We start from the raw sequence: 15,258 nt of genomic DNA on the forward strand, positions 1-15,258 counted from the left end.
GCACTTCCCAGGCCCTGATAAGATTCAGAGCTTGTCATGGAATGTGCTGAGGCAGCGATATCGACCTTTGACTCATCTTACCAGCCAAGAGGCCCACTAGCAAGAGAATTGCACTTATAATGAACCTAAAGAGAGCATTATGAATCTCTAGGCCCCTCTAAAACTACTGGTGACTTGGTTACAGGTAGGAATGGGGGAGAATTCCGCCACGGACCCCAATGAGGCCGGATTCCAAGATTCCACTCACCTCCATGCCCCTCTGGAATCCGTGCAGGTTGGCTCCCTCTGTGCATTGATCCTGCGGAGCCATTTGCATCCCTGTTCATGCGATAGGCTATGCAAATATTTGCATAGCCTATTGTGGGGAAAAACAGGTAAGCCCCTTCGCCACAACAAGGCAGTGATCCATGAAGGGGGCAAATGGCATAGCGGACGCCATTTGTGGCCGTAAAGCTAGTAGATTAGCCTAAATGGAGCATTTACAGCTGCATTTAGGCTAATTACCAGCTTTATGGCCACAAATGGTGCCCACTACACCATTTGCATCTGGAGACTCACTTACCCTACCCCAGCAATACGGCACAGCAATGGCGGCCGGCCATATCTCCAGTGGAGCGGAGCCAGCGGCCAGCTCTGCAGGATTGCCTCAAAGTGGCCCAGATGGATTCCGGGGGGGAAGGATGGATCGCCTCCCCCCCTTGCAGACTCCCCTGCTGGACCCGGAGGTAAGGGATTCATACATCCCTAGTTACAGGCCTCGGGCCATTACAATGAGACAGACAGGCTTCTCCAGTCCGGCAGCTCTTCTTGAATTCCCATGACACTATGTGACCGTGTCCTCTCCTATAGGCATTCAGGAAGAACTCCTAGGCCACAGAAGCTTCTTTGCAAAGAGTCCTGGGCTGCTGCAAAGCAAGAACAAATGGGAGTTTTAGAGTTTTAGAAAAACTCTTATCTTGCTTGCTCTGTGTTGTTGCAAGGAAAAACAGAAGCCCATTTGCTCTTGCTTTGCAGAGAAGCTTCTGCGGCCCAGGAGCACTTCCTGAATGCTTATAGGAGAGGGTGAGGTCACATGGTCTCATGGGAGTTCAAGAAGAGCTGCCGGGCTGGAGAAGCTTCTCTGTAAAGAACCCTGGGCTGCTCCAAGTGCAGGGGGGCCCTGGAACCCTGGGCCGCTGAACCCTGGGCTGCGGAACCCTGAACCCTGGGCTGCTGAACCCTGAACCGCTTAACCCTGGGCTGCTCAAAGTACATGGGGCATTTTTAAAGTAAAAGCAAACTAGAAAGAAGACTCCTCAGCCACCACCTACATCTAAAAAGGTAAGCAGAAATCTTGTCGTTCTCCCCAAGCAGAATGTTATTTCAAATTCTCACCTCCCCAGCCTCTTTTGCCAGAGTTTTCATTCCATCTGCCTCAAATGCCAAAAATGGAAGAATTGAAATATTCGGCACAGCACTAGTTTATATAGGGCACATGGGGGAAATTACTCATGAATCTGTGGTTAAAGAGGCCTCTTAGCCAAATGCAAACATATACCCAACTGAGTGTGATATGGCAAATCATCTCTCTCCCCCCTTTCTCTCTCTCTCTCTCTCATACACACACACACACACACACACACCAGTAATCCACAGCAGAGAAGATGTTTGATGAGAAAAAGCTAAGCACTTATTTGGTTGAAAGAACTTGATTGCAATATGTCAGTATTTTTCTTTAAGGGACAGCTACAGTCAGCATCTTTTCTTTTATTTACAGCCTAGATGTATAACCTCAAAATGAGCAGCAAAGTGGCAGGTGAGAGAACTGCGGTATTTTAGAATCCATCAATTTCCATGATAAGATTATAAATGCTCAGCAGTTTGCTTACTGCAATTAGATAATGGCCTGAATCGAAGAAGAAGAAGAAGAAGAAGAAGAAGAAGAAGAAGAAGAAGAAGAAGAAGAAGAAGAAGAAGAAGCAGCAGCAGCAATGTATGGTATGAAATGTTAACTTATGTTTCCAAATCAGAAGATACACTGAGCAATGTAATAACTGTAAAAATGTTAATATGATGAGTTTTAATCGGTCCTGGGTGTGTCTTTAGACTATGGATGTACGGACTGTGTAAAATCCGCTCCATCTGTGTTTCGTGGATTGTCAGGCGCCTTTCGTTCCATCATCCGCCCACAGAGGGATGCGAATATTTTTTTTGTCACGTGGAAAAATACGGAAATAATTACTTAAATATTTATGTAAGTATTTACATAAGTATTTACATAATTTACCTCAGTACATAACATTTAGTGTATTGCCCCGCATTCCATTCAATGTTTCCTCAGCAGAAACTTATGTATTTTTCTACGGATTTATATGCGTACATTTTGGCAAAGTAAAAAAAATCATCCAAAAGTCAACAGAGTCCACATGGCTTGAGGGGGTGGGGGGCTCCGCAGTGGATTCCGCAGGTCAGATTCTTAGAAATCCGAGCTCATTTTAATCCATCTCGAATTTCTCCAGCATCCCTAGTTATGACTGACAGTTCATTATGTTGTTTGTTTATATTATCTGTGTGCTTTTATGTAAATGGCTTTTAAGACTTCTATATTGTATTTTAATGTTTTAACTTCTGTAAACTGCCTAGAGAGCTTTGGCTATGGGATGGTATAGAAATGTAATAAATAATAATTATAATAATAAAAACAACATACCAACACAAGAGCAGATTAAGAAACAGACTATGAGATGGGAAGTTATGAAAGATCTTATTCATTGGGGTAAGCAGTCAAGGTACTGTTTATTCTGTTTTTTACTGTATTTTTATTAGAGATGTCAGAGAATTCCACCACAGATCTTGGTGAGGCCGAATGCCAGTGCATTCGGCCCCCTGAACTCCGTGGTGGAATGGCCTGCCCCCCCGCACCCCCGCGGATCCCCTCCAGGATGAGACTTAAATGGGGCGGATGTTCCAGGCGGCAGGAGCTGGTCTTCCGACCGGCTGCCACTGCCATTTGCAGTCTTGTCATTTTTGTTGTTGTTGTTTTACAAGACGTGATAGGCTACATAAAGATTTACGTAGCCTATCATGGCTGGGTAAAAAAAAACAAACGCGTACACAAATGGTGGCTACAGCCGCCGCCATTTGCGTTCCTTATTTTTCGCCGTCTTAGTCTATGTAAATATTTACGTAGACTATGACAGCAAAAATAAAGGGGAACGCAAATAGCGTAGTGGGCGCTATTTGTGTCCCTTTTTGATTTGCCATTTTAGCCTACGTAAATTTTAGCCTACGTGATTTTCGTACATCCCTAATTTTTATTTAAATTAATTGCTTTTAAGTTATGTTTTAATTAAGATGTTGTTTTCAATTTGGATTTCATCAGTCCCATGTTTGACAGAAAGGGAGGATATTAAATCAATCAATCAATAAATACTTTTTAAAAAGAGGAACATTTTCCTGACATCCCCAACAGCACTCACCTCTAGGACCGCACAGTGAATGCATTTTTCTCTCAAAGTATGCATTTCTGAACATATTTTTCTCCCGAAGTATGGTTATCTAAACATATTTTTCTCTCAAAATACACATTTCTAAACGTACTTTTCTCTCAAAGTATGCATTTCTAAACATATTTTTCTCTCAAAATACACATTTCTAAACATATTTTTCTCTCAAAGTATGCATTTCTAAACATATTTTATCCTAAAACATGCAGTTTAATAAACATCTTTGTAATTTCTTGAGCTGAGAACTGCATCACAATATTTGGAGTAGTGCCAAATCCAAAAGTTAACTGTGTTCCAGTTCACACAGTAGTCTAGAAAGTGAGGATCAAGCTGGTCCACTTCGAAACATGGATTGAATGAAACCTTGGATGGTTGCTACTGAAGCCATTCCAGGAGCAGCCCCCACAAAGCTGAACTAACATGTAGATAATACAACACATAAGTGTGGGCCCATCCCATTGATCTTTCCATTGGAATGGGGGAGGGGTTGCCCTGCTGGGTTGCCTGTTCAGTTGCCATGACCCTGTATGATCATTTTCTTCTCATGTTGGTTGGGCCATTTCAATGTTAGCCCAGCTGTGCAGAAGCAACTCACAGAAAAATGGGCATTCTGTCCCACAGTAATGTGACAATGGCTTCCGTGACAGCCAGCTTTCCAAAGCCTACATGAGCACTTCAAAAGAGTCAGAGGTATTGCTGCCAAGGTGCTGGCAGTGGATCACAGGGGCAGGTCAGTGTAAGGAGAACATGTTCAATGTTTTTCTGTCTTGACTGGTTTATATGTGGCTTGGGATTATTGTCCTAGTCTAAGATGGTCTTCATTATTTTAGGGTAAAACTGCACATTCCATCATGTTAGGGACTTTTCCTGCTGCCTTTCCACTATGAAGCAATATCAAAGGGGCCAATTTACAAAGGAGAAACAGCAGGCAGAGGGATATTTAATTATTCCCCTGTTTCACACACACATACACACCACATACATTTTCTCTCCAGGTTGGGCTTATGATAGAAACAAAGATCTAGAATCTGGCTGAAGGAAAAGGAGCAGAGAGGAATGATTTTCAGGGGGAAATTGGTGGCTGGTGGCCTCACCTGCTGGTAGCTTCTCACCTGCAGAATGCCACTCCCATGTGCTACTTTACATCAGAGAGGAGGTGGGAGAACTAGAGTAACCCATGTGGGGGAGGAACATTTAGTCTTCACCTAACGTCTGGCCGCTGCAGTACTACTCCTGGTTTGCTTCTGATTTAATGAATGAAGGGACTTTAACATCCAAAGTTAAATTTTTGCAGACACATTTTGCAAGCAACTGATCTGTGCAATAGACTGAGTGAACCAACTAGTCTGACACTGTGTCCTGATCTGAAAGTTTTTCTACATCTTGAAAATTCAGAAATAAATGCAACCCCCTCCCCAAAAAAACTCCATGGGGATTGTGAAATAGAGTGTATCATGCATTTTTTTCCCCAAGGACAGCAAGAAAAAAAAATACCCCAAAGAACAAATTAGATGCGGATTATCTTGTTTTTAATTCAAAGAGCAAAGAAGAAAGAGAGTTTAGATATGATTGATTTCTTCTGCTACCATTAACACCTCTGACTATCAATAGAACATTTGATGATACGTGTGTTTGCCCCTCACAACTCTATAGATGTTAACTTGCAGGCAGACATGCGAGGGAATGCAAGATAATAATTTATAGAATTTTTGGTCCATTGAGCATTGGATAATTTTGATGACTTCGAAAACCCTTCAGCCTAGAAGTGCTTTATTTTCAGATCCCACTATAATTAGTTACAAAGGTTATTTGAGTAAGATGTGAAGTGAGGCTGGAAGGTTATTGTTAAATGAAATCAATTTCACCTACCCTGTTTTCTAGCTGTAATATTTTCTTCTTAATCTCAATGGGAGAAAAAAAAGGCTATTTCAGAAAGCTATTTACCCACAAACAATGACATCTGACGGTTTAGTAATTTCTTCAGTGTTTCCTAAATCTTTTTAAAAAGTAGAGTTGGGTTGTTGCCTTGTTTTCTAGAATACAAAAAAATTCCTCAGGCACTTTAAAGACCAACAGTGCAATCTATCCTGTGCATATCTACTCTGAAGTAAATCCCACTGACTTCAATGGGACTTACTCCCAGGTACATGCATATAGTATTGTAGGCAGCATAAGGATCTTAGACTTGTGGGTAAATGGAATAGCTTAGTATTCTGTTTGCTTATTCCATTGAAAGAGCACATGAGATCCAAACGAAGGTTAAGCTCTTTTGACTCCCATAAATTTCAGTGGGAGAATTTAGCACATGATTTGCTGACCCAAAATCATGAGGTGCCTTTCATGAACATTTTTGGCATCATCAACCCCCCCCCTTCCCTTTTGGGCACTGCAACAAAAAACTAGGGATGTCAGAGAATTCCATCACAGATCTCAGTGAGGCCGAATGCTAGTGCATTCAGCCCCCCGAAATCCATGGCTGTAGGAAGCCCCCTGCCCCCCAACCCCATGAAATGGGCCTGGAATGGGACACCTACCTGCTGCCGTTCACTCTGGCTTGTGAATGGTGGCCACGTCTGCGGCTGCCATTCACTTCATCACTATAGCCATGACAGGCCACGTAAATACTTATGTAGCCTATTACGGCTAACAAAGGGATGCCATTTGTGTCCCTTCAGAAGCCGTGACAGGCTGCGTAAGTATTTACGTAGCCTATCACGGCAAAAAAAAGGGAACGCAAATGGCCGTGCCTATGGAGGCCACCATTTGCGTTCCCTTTTTGGGGGGCTGTGATAGCCTACGTAAATATTTATATAGGCTATTGCGGCAAAAGAGAGGGGTGCAAATGGCGTAGTGGCCGCTATTTGTGTTCCTTTTTCTTTTTTTTGCCGTAATAGGCTACGTAAATATCACGCTGCCATTTGCATTCGCTGTTTTGTTTTGTTTTTGCCGTGATAGGCTACTTAAATATTCACATAGCCTATCATGGCAAAATACAGGGACGCAAATGGTGGTGGCTACGGCAGCTGCCAGTTGCATCCCTGCAGGCTGCCCAGCGGCCGGATGTCCAGCTGCGGGCAGCCCCAGCCGGCGGCTCTGTGGAATCTCCACAGAGCGGAACCAGCCGGAGAGAATTTCGGGGGGAGGGAAGGAGTGACTCCCCCCACCGCAAATGTCACCCTTCTAAAAGGTAAGTGATTTCCGTACATCTCTACAAAAAACTATATTTAGCCATTGCACATGAGGTCAGCACCTCCCAACTGGCATAGGCACATAGCCAAGCCTGATTAGCAAGGTATTCTTGTGACATCATCGTGTTCCCTATGTGATTCACAATTGGCTGAGATCACCAGTGTGACTATTGCAATGAAAAAGATCCTGGAAAACATGTACACTGAATCAGTAGAGGATCAGGTGGAAACCACATCAAGCATGTGTTGTTGTTTTTTAAAGCCTAACATTCCTTGAATTAGAGGATGTTCAGGAAATATTGCAGCCCCTCATAAGTAGGGATGTAAGAACTCACCCTAGCTCAGTTTCTCCAGGCACTCGCTAAAGCAGCACCCCTGCTCGCACCCCCCCAGACCCACGCTCGGGCCCCCCACAAGCTCAGCAAGTTCTCCGAGCTCACCACAATCCCATTTGGTAAGCACCCACCATTTTCATGCCTTTGATTTCTATGTAAAACAGGAAGTTAAAAAAATATGCATATTGCGTAGCGTCTACACTATTTGTGTTCCCCGTATTTTCGCCGTCTTAGTCTACGTAAATGTTTACATAGACTAAGACGTGCCAAAATAAGGAATGCAAATGGCGGCGACCATGGGCACTGCCATTTGCATACGTGCGTTTTTGTTTTGTTTTTTAAGTCAGCCGTGATAGGCTACGTAAACATTTACGTAGCCTATCATGGTGGTTTTTTTAAAATCTAGCCGTGATAGGCTACGTAAATCTTTACGTAGCCTATCACGTTTTTTGTTTGTTTGTTTTTTAAAACCTGGAAATAGCGGCAGCAGCAGCCGGTCAGAAGACCGGCCGCTGCAGCCGCTGCCGCCGAAGCGCCGCTGCAGCTGCTGCCGCAGCCGCCACCGCCAGGAAGATCCGCCCCAGGTAAGTCCCGTCCCATCCTGGCATTCAGCCTCCCCGAGATCCGTGTCAGAACTTTCATACATCCCTACTTCAACATAGGGATGGATGAAAGTCCCTTACCTGTTCTCGAAGCTTGCTTCGCGGTGGGGGGGAGGCGCTTTGGTTCTCCCCCCGAAGTTCAGGCAAGGGGGGGGAGGTGCCCCATCCCTCACCGGTGAAATTCAGGCCCGGTAGAAGCGCCCCGTCTACCTGGCTGAGAAAAAAAAAGTAAAAACAAAAACAAAAAACCACAAACACCCGTGATAGGCTACGTAACGATTTACATAGCCTATCACGGCTAAATTTCCAAAGTCAGCCACGATAGGCTACATAAATCATCACGTAGCTTATCACGGGTGACTTTGAAAAAAAAAAAGTGCGTACGCAAATGGTGGAGGCCCATGGGCGCCGCCATTTGCATTCCTTATTTCGGCACGTCTAGTCTACGTAAAGATTTACGTAGGCTACGGCGAAAATAAGGGGATGCTATTTCTGTTGCCCTTATTTTCGCCGTAGTCTACGTAAATCTTTACGTAGACTAGACATGCCAAAATAAGGAATGCAAATGGCGGCGCCCATGGGCCGCCACCATTTGTGTACACGCTTTTTTTTTTCCCAAAGTCACCCGTGATAGGCTACGTGACGATTTACGTAGCCTATCATGGCTGACTTTGGAAATCTAGCCGTGATAGGCTACGTAATCGTTACGTAGCCTATCACGGGTGTGTTTGGTTTTTTATTTACTTTACTTTTTTTTTTTTGCAATGGCGGTGGCAGAACCCGCCGAACCGCCGCCGAACTGCCGCCGGGACCTGCTGCCGGGAGGGACATTCGCAAGAGGTAAGTCCCATCCCGGGCGGGGCGGGGGGCTGGCGGAGAATTTCCCCACCAATTTCGGGGGGCTGAATGAGTTGGCATTTGGCCTCCCGAAGATTCAGGGAGAAATTCTCCTCCATCCCTACTTCAACATCCATGCTGAGGCTGCCCTGTTGGGAGTGGCTCAGGACTTCATATCCCCCATGACAACCATGGGTCTGTCCCAAGTAGTTTCTGGCCCCACTCATATGGCAGGTCACACTCTAGACCTAGTTTTCTATGCTGAGCAGGATGACGGTGATCTGAGTGTGGAGGAACTTTCTGTTGTTCCATTGTCATGGACAGATCACTACCTGGTAGGGTTTAGACTCACTGGAACTCAGTGCCTCTGCAGGGGTGGGGGACTGATTAAGCCGGTCCACCCCAGGAGGCTGATGGATCCAGATGGTTTCCTGATGGCTCTTGGGGATGTTTCTGCTGCCTCGGCAGGCAATCCGGTTGAAGCCCTGGCTTATCTCTGGAGTTGGGGTGTACGAAACCCCACTTACCTGGCTCTGCTGGGTTCTACAGGTGGGGGGAGGTGATCCGTTCCTCCCCCTGGAATCCTCGACGGGGGGGGAGGTGATCCGTTCCTCCCCCCCGGAATCCTGCCTGGCCGGCTCTGCTCCACACCCAGGCTGCGGAGCTGCCGGCCGGGCCAACCCTCAGCAGGGCCTCCAGCCGCTGCCGGGCTGCTGCTGATGCAAATGGTGTCCTGTGTAGGGGACACCATTTGCATCCCTACACCAGCCCATGATAGCCTATGTAAATATTTACGTAGCCTATCACGGCTAAACCAGGGACACAAATGGTATCCCCTATGCCATTTGTGTCCCTGCTTTAGCCGTGATAGGCTACGTAAATATATACGTAGCCTATCATGGGCTGGTGTAGGGACGCAAATGGCGGCCGCTACGACGGCTGCCATTTGTGGCCGCAGCAGCCCGGCAGTGGCCAGAGCCGCCGCTGCCGCTGCCAGGTAGACTCCGTTTCTCGGGGCTTTTGCAGGGTGGTGGGGCGGGGGGCTCCGTTCCGCCACAGATTCCGGGGGGCTGAATTCACTGGAATTCGGCCCCCCTGGGATCCGTGGCAGAATTCTCTAACATCCCTACTCTGGAACAGGGAAATGGCTGGGCGGTGGACACAATCTCTCCTGAGCATCCCCTCTCACGGAGTGGAGCCAGACCAGCACCCTGGCTCTCTAGGGAATTGGCGGCGATGAAGCGAATGAGACGGAGACTAGAGCGATGTTGGCGGAAAACTCAGAATGAGTCCAATCGAACATGGGCTAGAGCTTATTTGAAAGTCTACTCGGTGTCAGTGAGGGCAGCAAAGAAGTCTTTCTTTTCTGCCACCACTGCATCTGCAGGGAGCCGGCCAGCAGAGCTGTTTTGAGTTCTACATCCTGGCCCATGTGATAAAAATTCTGACCACTCAACAGCCCGCTGTGAACAATTTGCTCAGCACTTTGCTGATAAAATCACTCGGATGCATTCTGACTTGGATGCTGTAGTTGATACAGATCCTGTGGATGTCACTTTGGCTCCTGCTTGTTCAGTCTTGATGGGTTCTTTTCAATTTGTGCAGCCCGAGGATGTGGACAGGATCCTTGGAGCGGTGAGAGCCACCACATGTATGCTGGATTCTTGCTCCTCCTAGCTTATTAAAGAGGCCAGAGGAGGACTGGCTGAGTGGACAACGGGAGTGGTTACTGCCTCTCTGGAACAAGGCATTGTTCCATTATGCTTAAAAGAGGTGGTTGTGAGACCTCTGTTGAAGAAGCCTTCCCTGAATTCCACCATACTAGATAACTATCGTCCAGTCTCTAGCGTACCATTTTTGGGCAAGGTATTAGAGTGTGTGGTGACCTCCCAGCTCCAGGGGTTCCTGGATGACATGGATTATCTTGATCCATTTCAATCTGGTTTCAGGCCTGGGTATGGGACAGAGACAACTTTGGTCACCTTGGTGGATGACCTAAGCCGGGAAGTGGACAGGGGGAGTGTGTCCCTGTTGGTTCTGCTGGACCTCTCAGTGGCATTCGATACCATCAACCATGGTACTCTTCTGGGACGCCTCGCTGGGATGGGACTTGGGGGTACTGTTTTACAGTGGCTCCATTCCTTCCTAGTGGGGCGAACTCAGAAGGTGGTGTTGGGGGATGCCTGTTTGACTCCGTGGCTGTTAGCTTGCGGGGTCCCTCAGGGTTCTGTTCTGTCCCACATGCTATTTAATATCTACATGAAACTGCTGGGAGAGGTTGTCCAGAGTTTTAGAGTTTGGTGCCACCAATATGCTGATGACGCCCAGCTCTACAACTCCTTTCCACCAGATTCCAAGGAAGCTGTTTCTGTCCTTAACCAGTGTTTGGCATCAGTAATGGACTGGATGAGGGAGTCAAATTGAAACGTAATCCAGACAAGACAGAGGTGCTCCTGGTAAGTCAAAAGGCAGATCAGGGAATAGGGATTCAGCATGTGTTAGATGGGGTTGCACTCCCCCTGAAGACTCAGGTTCACAGCTTGGGGGTGCTCCTGGATTCAGCCGTAAGCCTGGATGCTCAGGTTTCAGCGGTGGCCAGGAGTGCTTTTGCACAGTTAAAACCAGTGTGCCAACTGCGCCCGTTCCTGGAGATGTCTGATCTGGCCACGGTGACACACGCCTTAGTTACATCCCATTTGGATTAGTGCAACGTGCTCTATGTGGGGCTGCCTATGAAGAGTGTTTGGAAACTGCAGTTGGTTCAAAGAGCTGCTGCCAGACTGTTGACTGGGGCTGGTTACAGAGAGCATACAACTCCCTGGTAAACAGCTTCACTGGCTTCCCATCTGTTTCTGGGCACAATTCAAAGTGCTGGCTATGACCTATAAAGCCCTATACAGCTCCAGTCCAGGTTATCTGAAAGACCATATCCTCCCTTATGAACCTGCCCGTGTCCTGAGATCTTCTGGGGAGGACACCACTCAGTCCCACCACTGTCATTGGCACGTTTGATGGGAACCCAAGAGAAGGCCTTCTTGGTGGCTGCCCCATGGCTATGGAACACCCTTCCCAGAGAGGCTAGGATGGCTCCCTCCTTGATGTGTTTCTGGAGGCAGGCTAAAACATTCTTGTTCCAGCAGGCCTTTGGGAGATAGTTGGAACCTGGGGGTAAGCTGCTAAAATGCTGTTTCAAAATGTTGTTTTAATGTTTTAATATAATTTTAATTATATTATTGCTTAGTTTATATTTTAATTTTTGTATATTTTCATATGTTTTAATTGTATATGTTTTAATTTTTGTAAGCCGCCTTGTGTCCCAGCACTGGGAAAAAGGTGGGGTAAAAATATAACAACAACAACAACAACAACAGCAACAACAACAACAATAATAATAATAGGTTGAACCTGTTGGGTTCTGCCTAATACTCATAAAAGAGGCAAAGTCAGTGGTTCTGGAGAAACATAATTATTGAAGAGTTTAACAACAAACATGTTTTTGTAGGAATGGATCATTTCCATAACATATATTAATGACATATTTATGTCGAGACTACAAACCAGTATGGGTGAGCAAACCCACAGCTGCCTGGTATCAGCTGTCACCTGCTGCAGTGCCGCCCCTGCTCAAGTCCCCCCCCCCGAAAGACCCATGCTCAAGCCCCCATGAGCTCAGCGAGCCACATACACTCACCCTGGGTCCCATGCAAGAGCACCCACCATTTTGCCAAGGGTTTTTTTTATGGAAAAAGGAGCTAATTAAAAATGTGCATATTTAAATATGTGCACATTTGGGCTGGGAAAGCTTGATCTGCACAATATTAGAGGCATGATGGGCACGTTGACTTGAACAAAGAGCAATGACAATTGTCTGCTGGACTGACTGAAAAGCAAGCACTAAACTACAAGTATATGGGTAAATTAATTGCTATGATCAATGTATATGGGCCAAATATTGATTCTCTGGCTATGTTTCATGATCGTTTTGCTAAACTGGTTGATATCACCTAGGATTATTTGATTGTGGGTGGGGATTTTAACAAGATCTTAGATCCTTTGTTAGATAGGAGTACATCTTCTCCAAAGACTCAATCTGCTGTGAGATTGGCACTACAGGTTTATACAATAGAATATGGTTTAACTGATGCTTGGAGAATTTTACATCCTGCTGATAGAGAGTATACTTTCATTTCACCAGTTCACCATAATTGTTTTAGATAAGACTACTTTTTGATTTCTACATCTTTAGTATGTCAAATCAAAGATTGTAAGATTGACACATCAGTATTATCAGATCATGCCCCAGTATGTTTGGAACTGCAATTTTCTGATACTTCTGGGGCCCCCAGTCTTTGGCATTCTCTTCCTAATGATGAGAAGGTTAAAACTCAGATGTTAGCTTAAATAACACAGCATTTTAATACTAATGAGGGTACAGCGGGTTTATGTGCCGTTGAACAGGAGGCTAGTAAGGCTTTTATAAGGGGCTGAATTATCTCTTATGCTTCTTATCAAAAGAAGCTTAAAAAAACTCAATAGACACTTTTAAACAAGGAGCTTAATTCTCTTATACCTCAGTTTGCCACTTCCCCCACAGCACAACTTTATCAAGAGCTACAGAATACTAAGCATGAGCTGAATAATATTCTTTCACAACAGGAAGAATTTGCTCTGACCTGTTGATGACAGAAATATTAGGGAAATGGTGAATGTCCTAGTAAGATCCTCAGACATCGTCTAAAACAGCACCAACATCAAAATGTTATTTCAGCCATTAAAGATGAGAGCAGCAAATTATATACTTCTCCTACAGATATAAACTCACAATTTTAAAAGTTTTATTCTGATCTGTATAGTACCAGTAAATTTAGGGATGTCAGAGAATTTCTCCACGAATCTCGGGGAGGCCGAATGCCAAACGCATTCGGCCCCCCGAAATTGTTGGAGAAACGGTCTGCCACCCCCCCGCCACCCCTGGGACGGGACTTACCTTGGGCGAATCCTCCTGGAGGTGGCGGCTCCGGCGGCGGTCCGGCGGCGGTGCGGTGGCAGTGCGGTGGCGGCAGCTGCGGCAGCCAGTCTTCTGACCGGCTGCCGCCGCCGCCATTTCCAAGTTAAACAAAGAAACAAACAAATGTGATAGGCTACGTAAAGATTTACGTAGCCTATCATGGCTGACTGCAGGGACACAAACGTTTTTGCGTCCCGGCAGGACAGGAGGATTCGCGGCCGGAGGGATTGGGCGCCTCCCCCCCCGGCCAGAATTTCAGGGGGAGGGATGGGGCACCTCCTCCCTGGCCACAATTTGGGGGGGAGGGACGGAGCGCCTCCCTCCCACCGTGAATCAAGCTTCGGGATCAGGTAAGTGACTTTCGTACATCCCTACCAGTAATAAGATACCAGAGCAAGATATGGACACTTTTTTCCCCCTCAGATTAATCTTCTATGTTTAGATTCTTCACAACAACAGCTCTTTTTAGCCCCTCTGCATTTAGAGGAAATTATGAATGCAATAATGAAAATGAATACTGGGAAATCACCCGGGCCAGATGGATTCCCAATTGTATGGTATAAAACTTTCTCTAGTTTTTTAGCCCCAAAGTTGTATTGCCTCCATAATCATATTTTTGAGGTAGGTAGGCTCCCTTTCTTCATCATTAAATGACACTTGTATTACTGTGGTTCCTAAGCCAGGCAAGGATCATACCTATTGTGCTAACTAGGGCTGTGCACGGACACACACACACACACCCTGATCCAATTCAGATGCCACTTCAGATCCTCTGAAGTGACCCCTAAGTGCCTCAGATAGATTCGGACCTGCTTCGACTCAGATCTGAATTCGAAGCAAGGTTTGGATATCCAGATCACCCATTTTTGGCATATTCCCATTGACTTGCATGGGAAAACACAAATGGTCATATCTTTTTCAGTTTTGACAAGACAGGCATGAATTTTGGGGACTTCTCCAAGCCCCTGGAGAGGAGGTGACCTGCAAGATTTCAGACAGTTTGGCCAAGAGGGTTTTGTGAGAGTTTTGTGTTAGGCAGAATTAACATCTGAAGTTTTCCACAGAAACTCTCAAAGCAAAGAGCTGTAACTTCTCCCTGTTTCTACACACACATGTGACACCTTGGTGTCTCCCCGCCTCCCTCAAGGGCATTGCAATCCCCAAAGCCCAGGCAGTTTGGCCCACTGGTTTGTGTGCTAGGCACAGGTGAAATTTGACTTTTTCCAGGAAAACTCCCAAAGCAAAGAGCTGTAACTTCTCCCTGTTTCCATGGACATATGTGAAACCTGGGCCCCTCCCTGCCCCCCTTGAGGGCATCCCACCCACCAAAGTCCAGGCACTTTGGCCCACTGGCTTGTGTGCTATGCACAGGTTGAATTTGATATTCCCAGAAACTCAGACCAAACTCAGAAGGGAAAGTGTGTTGAAGCAGAGGTCACTACGCTTAATCTCTGCTGCAGGTTTCTTTGAAGTGCAAAACAACCCTTATTCAGAAGAATCACTGGCTCAGCCTCACTATGGCTGAATACACACATTAGCTGGCAGGCAGGCTGGCAGAGGTTATTTTTCTATCTGCTTTTGTTTATTTCTAGCACACACTAAGTGAGTATTTTGAATGTATCTTGACTAGGGATGTCAGAGAATTTCACCACGAATCTCGGGGAGGCCAAATGCCAGCGCATTCGGCCCCCCAAAATCAGTGACGAAATGGTCCACGGGACAGGACTTACCTTGGGCAAATCTCCCTGGCGGCGGAGGCTCTGGCGGCGGTTCGGCGGCGGTTTGGCGGCAGCAGCTGCGGCG

At 46.1% G+C, this 15,258-nt stretch overlaps 1 pseudogene; it reads left to right on the forward strand.

The window, feature by feature from the left end:
- The window catches only part of LOC146359063 (uncharacterized), a 39,927-nt pseudogene that overhangs the window by 10,545 nt on the left and 14,124 nt on the right, over window positions 1-15,258 (forward strand).

This window comes from Heloderma suspectum, chromosome 1 (assembly GCF_057233095.1).
Source record: "Heloderma suspectum isolate Gila_16-S chromosome 1, 16-S_ref, whole genome shotgun sequence".
NCBI classification, from domain to species: domain Eukaryota; kingdom Metazoa; phylum Chordata; class Lepidosauria; order Squamata; family Helodermatidae; genus Heloderma; species Heloderma suspectum.